The sequence below is a fragment of the Oncorhynchus masou genome, unplaced genomic scaffold (genome assembly GCF_036934945.1).
Source record: "Oncorhynchus masou masou isolate Uvic2021 unplaced genomic scaffold, UVic_Omas_1.1 unplaced_scaffold_1748, whole genome shotgun sequence".
NCBI lineage: Eukaryota > Metazoa > Chordata > Actinopteri > Salmoniformes > Salmonidae > Oncorhynchus > Oncorhynchus masou.
In genome coordinates this window covers 14,860-22,333 of record NW_027007638.1, presented here as the reverse complement: position 1 = coordinate 22,333, position 7,474 = coordinate 14,860, and positions in this window count along the sequence as shown.

Genomic DNA, 7,474 nt, shown 5'->3' with positions numbered 1-7,474 from the left:
AACACTGTGGTATCGACAGTCCCTATTCAACACTGTGGTATGGACAGTCCCTATTCAACACTGTGGTATGGACAGTCCCCTATTCAACACTGTGGTAAGGACAGTCCCTATTCAACACTGTGGTACGGACAGTCCCTATTCAACACTGTGGCATGGACAGTCCCTATTCAACACTGTGCTATAGACAGTCCCTTTGTCGGATGGACAGTCCCTATTCAACACTGTGGTATGGACAGTCCCTATTCAACACTGTGGTATGGACAGTCCCTATTCAACACTGTGGTATGGACAGTCCCTATTCAACACTGTGGTAAGGACAGTCCCCATTCAACACTGTGAGAATGGACAGTCCCTATTCAACACTGTGGTATGGACAGTCCCTATTCAACACTGTGGTAAAGGACAGTCCCTATTCAACACTGTGGTATGGACAGTCCCTATTCAACACTGTGGTATGGACAGTCCCTATTCAACACTGTATGGACAGTCCCTATTCAACATCAGGCACGGACAGTCCCTATTCAACACTGTGGTAAGGACAGTCCCTATTCAACACTGTGGTATGGACAGTCCCTATTCAACACTGTGGTATAGGACAGTCCCTATTCAACACTGTGGTACAGACAGTCCCTATTCAACACTGTGGTAAGACAGTCCCTATTCAACACTGTGGTATGGACAGTCCCTATTCAACACTGTGGTATGGACAGTCCCTATTCAACACTGTGCTATGAGAGTCCCTTTATTCCTGTGGTATTCAGTCACTGTGGGTATGGACAGTCCCTATTCAACACTGTGGTATGGACAGTCCTATTCAACACTGTGGTATGGACAGTCCCAACACTATTCAACACCCTACTGTGCTATAGTCAGTCCTATTCAACACTGAGGACAGTCCCTTTATTCGGGACAGTCCCTATTCACCACTGTGGTATGGACAGTCCTATTCAATACTGTGGTATGGACAGTCCCTATTCAACACTGTGGTATGGACAGTCCCTATTCAACACTGTGGTATGGACAGTCCCTATTCAACACTGTGGTATGGACAGTCCCTATTCAACACTGTGGTAAGACAGTCCCTATTCAACACTGTGCTACAGGACAGTCCCTATTCAACACCAAAGTATGGACAGTCCCTATTCAACACTGGGGTATGGACAGTCCCTATTCAACACTGTGGTAAGACAGTCCTAATTCAACACTGTGCTATAGACAGTCCCTATTCAACACTGTGGTATGGACAGTCCCTATTCAACACTGTGGTATGGACAGTCCCTATTCAACACTGTGGTATGGACAGTCCCTATTCAACACTGTGGTATAGACAGTCCCTATTCAACACTGTGGTATAGACAGTCCCTATTCAATACTGTGGTATGGACAGTCCCTATTCAACACTGTGGTATGGACAGTCCCTATTCAACACTGTGGTATGGACAGTCCCTATTCAACACTGTGGTATGGACAGTCCCTATTCAACACTGTGGTATGGACAGTCCCTATTCAACACTGTGGTAAGGACAGTCCCTATTCAACACTGTGTAACAGTCCTATGGTGGTAAGGACAGTGGACAGTCCCTATTCAACACTGTGCTACAGAGAGTCCTATTCAGCACTGTGTCCTTCAACACTGTGGTAAGGACAGTCCCTATTCAACACTGTGGTATGGACAGTCCCTATTCAACACTGTGGTATGTCCCTACAGTCCCTATTCAACACTGTGGCAAGGACAGTCCCTATTCAACACTGTGCTATAGACAGTCCTATTCAACACTGGGGTATGGACAGTCCCTATTCAACACTGTGGTGGACAGTCCCTATTCAACACTGTGGTGTGGACAGTCCCTATTCAACACTGTGGTATGGACCTCATTCAACACTGTGGTAAGGACAGTCCTATTCAACACTGTGGTATGGACAGTCCCTATCAACACTGTGGTATGGACAGTCCCTATTCAACACTGTGGTATAGAACTGTGATGTCCTATTCAACACTGTGGTATGGACAGTCCCTATTCAACACTGTGGTATGGACAGTCCCTATTCAACACTGTGGTAAGGACAGTCCCTATTCAACACTGTGGTATGGACAGTCCCTATTCAACACTGTGGTATGGACAGTCCCTATTCAACACTGTGGTATGGACAGTCCCTATTCAACACTGTGGTAAGGACAGTCCCTATTCAACACTGTGGTATGGACAGTCCCTATTCAACACTGTGCTATCGACAGACAGTCCCTAATCAACACTGTGTATGGACAGTCCCTATTCAACACTGTGGTAAGGACAGTCCCTATTCAACACTGTGAATGTCACCGTGACAACTGTTAGCCTGTTAGCTTGGGTGCTTGACTGCTGTTGCCAGGACAGAACTCTCGGATCAACCATTAAAAGAGATAGGTGGAGCTAAGGCTTAAGAGGGTGTGAACGATGCTGAATGGGTGGAGACAAAGAAGGGCTTTCCAGCAGGTGCACCGAAACATTCAAAGGCCATTTTCTAAAAAAGGGAGGTTACACATTTATCAACTTTCAAATAGACTTTCCCATTGTTTCCTCAAATGCACCAAGCAGTAATTGTTGCTACATGAGACCGAATCAAGGCGGTCGGTCACATTTATTTCGAGGATCCCTGGGAAGAACCCAGAGGGAGATTCAGAAGAGGCTCCTGTGGGAAGCCCCATGTAGTAATGAGCTGAGAAAACCTACAGTCCTTCAGAACACAGCTGGTGGCTTCTACACACTACACACACACTCATACACGCACACACACACACACACACACACTCATACACGCACACACACACACACTACACACACTACACACACACACACACACACTCATACACTACACACACACACTCATACACACACACACTACACACTACACACACACTCATACACGCACACACACACACTCATACACACACACACACACACACTCATACAAACACACACACACACACACACACATACAAACACACACACACACTCATACACACACACACACACACTACACACACACACTACACACTACACACACATACAAACTGACTGTGGTGTATAACTCTCTCTCCTAGGTGTAGTATAACACGGTATCAACAGGGTTAGGTGTAGTATAACCCGGTATCAACAGGGTTAGGTGTAGTATAACAGGGTTAGGTGGGTTAGGTGTAGTATAACCCGGTATCAACAGGGTTATCAACAGGGTTAGGTGTAGTATAACCCAGAATCAACAGGGTTAGTAACCCGTCCAATCAGGGTTAGGTGTAGTATAACCTGGTATCAACAGGGTTAGGTGTATAACCTGTATAACCCGGTTATCAACAGGGTTAGGTGTAGTATAACACGGTATCAGGGTTAGGTGTAGTATAACACGGTATCAGGGTTTGGTGTTAGGTATAACACGGTATCAACAGGGTTAGGTGTGTATAAACCGTATCAACACGGTATCAGGGTTAGGTGTAGTATAACAGGGTATCAACAGGGTTAGTATAACCTGTGTAGTATAACATCAACAGGGTTATCAAGGTATCAACAGGGTTAGGGTGTAGTATAGTATAACACGGTATCAGGGTTTGGTGTATCAACAGTATAACACAGGGTTATCAGGGTTTGGTGTAGTATAACCCGGTATCAGTGTTAGGTGTAGTATAACACGGTTAGAAGAGTCTTTCCATTAGTATAAATGTCATTAGGTGTAGTATAACACGGTATCTAATCCCCTTAAAGGAGGTGTAGTATAACACGAGGTTAAGTCTAACCAGGGTATCAACAGGGTAAAACTAACCCTAGCTCCTAATCCAGTATAATGTAATTTCTAACCGGAACATTAATTCACGGTATCAACAGGGTTAGGTGTAGTATGTCTATCAACCCCCATCAACAGGGTTAAGTATAGCATTTGACCTCGTGGGGATTAGCAAAAGGTATCCCATTTGTAGTCATGGTAATTGTGTAGTCTAAATAGGGTCCCAAAATAAGAATAGTTAAACATGGGTCAGGGTATACACACACACACACTTTCCATTGCATGACATATCTAATCCCCTTTAAAGGAGAGGAGAGAGTCTAACAAACTAACCTCAGCTCCTAATCCCACGTAATTTCTAACTAACATTAATTCTTAACCCTAAAACCCACACACAAAATATCCCCATTTGGTCACACCCAAATAAGAATAGTTAAACATGTCAATACACACACACACACACACACACACACACACACACACACACACACACACACTACTAGCAGTCAGAATGTCCCAGCCTATACAGCCTTCCTAAATTATTCAACAGGGGAACTTGATTTGGAAAATTTATAGATAAATAAAACATAACACCTCCATAAGCGTCGACAGTATTTTACACACGACACTCTACTATACAAACGGACAAATTCATCTTCTAAATCTTTGCTGAAACGCCAGTGATTCTTCAGGCTGAACCCCTCCTGGGGGTATTGACAGGGCAAATGGAAGAGGGAGAGAGAGAGAGGGAGAGGGAGAGAGTCAGCAGGGCTCAAATGGCACCCTACTCCCTGAATAGTGCACTACATTTCACCTTAGTGTCCTGTCTAGTCAGTATCACAACACCAGTCGCCCAAAGGGCTATGCCAATACTAGTGTCTATGTAATATATATCTATAATGTGGTACACAACAACGGCCTGATGATACCAGTGTCTATGTAATATATATCTATATCACATGGTAAACAACAAGGGTTGGGATGATACCAGTATCTATATAATATATATCTATCATATGGTAAACCACAAGGGGTGGGGTGATACCAGTGTCTATGTAATATATATCTATCATATGGTAAACAACAAGGGTCGGGTGATACCAGTGTCTATGTAATATATATCTATAATGTGGTAAACAACAAGGGTCGAGATGATACCAGTATCTATATAATATATATCTATCATATGGTAAACAACAAGGGGTCGAGTGATACCAGTGTCTATGTAATATATATCTATAATGTGGTAAACAACAAGGGTCGGGATGATACCAGTGTCTATGTAATATATATCTATAATGTGGTAAACAACAAGGGTCGTACGTGTCTATGTAATATATCTATAATGTGGTAAACAACAAGGGGTGAGGTGATACCAGTGTCTATGTAATATATATCTATAATGTGGTAAACAACAAGGGGTCGGGGTGATACCAGTGTCTATATAATATATATCTATAATGTGGTAAACCACAAGGGGTCGGGGTGATACCAGTGTCTATGTAATATATATCTATAATGTGGTAAACAACAAGGAGTCGGGATGATACGAGTGTCTTCATAATATATATCTATTATATGGTAAACCACAAGGGGTCGAGATGATACCAGTGTCTATGTAATATATATATCTATGATGTGGTAAACAACAAGGGGTCGGGGTGATACCAGTGTCTATGTAATATATATCCATAATGTGGTAAACAACAAGGGGTCGGGATACCAGTGTCTATGTAATATATATCTATCATATGGTAAACAACAAGGGGTCGAGATGATACCAGTGTCTATGTAATATATATCTATAATGTGGTAAATATATATATCTATAATGTAAACAACAAGGGGTCGGGGTGATACCAGTGTCTATGTAATATATATCTATCATATGGTAAACAACAAGGGGTCGAGATGATACCAGTGTCTATGTAATATATATCTATAATGTGGTAAACAACAAGGGGTCGGGATGATACGAGTGTCTATGTAATATATATCTATTGTATGGTAACCCACAAGGGGTTTCACTCCTCCGTTCTGTTAGATGTTTTCTTCTATTCTAATGGCTGATTTTCTATGTGAGTCTCAGATCATCTACATTCAGCTCTGATGCAGAGTAATAATCACCTCAGTTCCATATCCCTCCCTCCCTCCCTACATCAACTGCAAAAACAACGTCTCAAAAATAAATGCATCTTAACTTACAAGAAGGGAGGAATAGAGAGGAGAGAGAAGAAAGGAGAGAGAGGAGGGAGGAGAAGGGAGAGAGAGGAGGAGTAGGGAGAGAGAGAAGGAGGAGGAGAAGGGAGAGAGAGAGGAGGAGGAGAAGGAGAGAGAGGAGGAGAAGGGAGAGAGAGAGAGGAGGGAGGAGAAGGGAGAAGGGAGAGAGAGAGAGGAGAAAAGAGAGAGAGAGAGGGGGAGGAGAAGGGAGAGGGAAGGTGGAGAGAGATGGAGAGAGAGGTAGAGAGGGTGGAGAGATGGAGAGAGAGGGAGAGGGGGAGAGGGAGAGAGGGAGAAAGGGTAGGAATTTTTGTTTAAATATAAATATGAAAAGCAGTTTATATAATGATATTTACTGAAAGTAGGAGAGATGGAGAGATGAAGAAAGGGGGATGAGAGGAGAGATGGAGAAATGAGAAAGGGGGGTTAGAGGAGATGGAGAGGATGAAGAGAAAGGGAGTGAGAGGAGAAATGGAGAGATGAAGAGAAAGGGGGGGTTAGAGGAGAGATGGAGGGATGAAGAGAAAGAGGGGTGAGAGGTGAGATGGAAGGGGATGAAGAAAAAGGGGATATAATGAGGAGAGATGGAGGGATGAAGAGAAAGGGGGATGAGAGGAGAGATGGAGGATGAAGAGAAGAGTGGGAGGTGAGATGGAGGGATGAAGAGAAAGGGGGGATGAGAGGAGAGATGGAGGGATGAAGAGAAAGGAGGATGAGAGGAGAGATGGAGAGATGAAGAGAAAGGGGAGATGAGAGGAGAGATGGAGGGATGAAGAGAAAGGGGGAAGAGAGGAGAGATGGAGGAGGGGTTGAAGAAAGCGGAAACATCAATATGAAATACAGTTTTTCTGAAATAGAATTCTGAATGCTGATATTCATCTGATTTAATAAGGTAGGCTGTACCTCCTCTCCCCCTTTTCTCCTCTCTCTCTCTCTTCCTCTCTTCTCTCTCCTCTCTCCACTTCCCCTCTCCTCTCTTCTCCCCATTCTCTCCCTCCTCCTCTCTCCTCCCCCTTCGCGCTCTCCTCCTACCTCTCTCCTCCCCATCCTCCCCCCCTATCCTCTCTCTCCTCTCTCCTCCCCCCTCTCTCCCCACTCCTCCCCCTCTCTCCTCCCCCCTCTCTCCCCACTCCTCCTCCGTTCATCCCCCATGCACACAAACAAGTTGCCATAGATGGTAGATGTTTATGGTGACATCTTCCTCTTGCCTCTGATTGGTTCATCTCTATGACTTATTAATGAGAGTAAATCTAGCTGGCGTGTCGGTGGGCTCTCAGAGAGGTGCTGCACACACACACACACACACACACACACACACACACACACACACACACACACACACACACACACACACACACACACACACACACCAATAAAGATCCACCCAGAGATAAACAACACTCGTGTAGGACAGACAAAACATTCTCTGGTCTTACAATGTACATTCTTCTGTCACCGTGTTCTGTTCTGTCTCCGTGTTCTCTTCTGTCACCATGTTCTG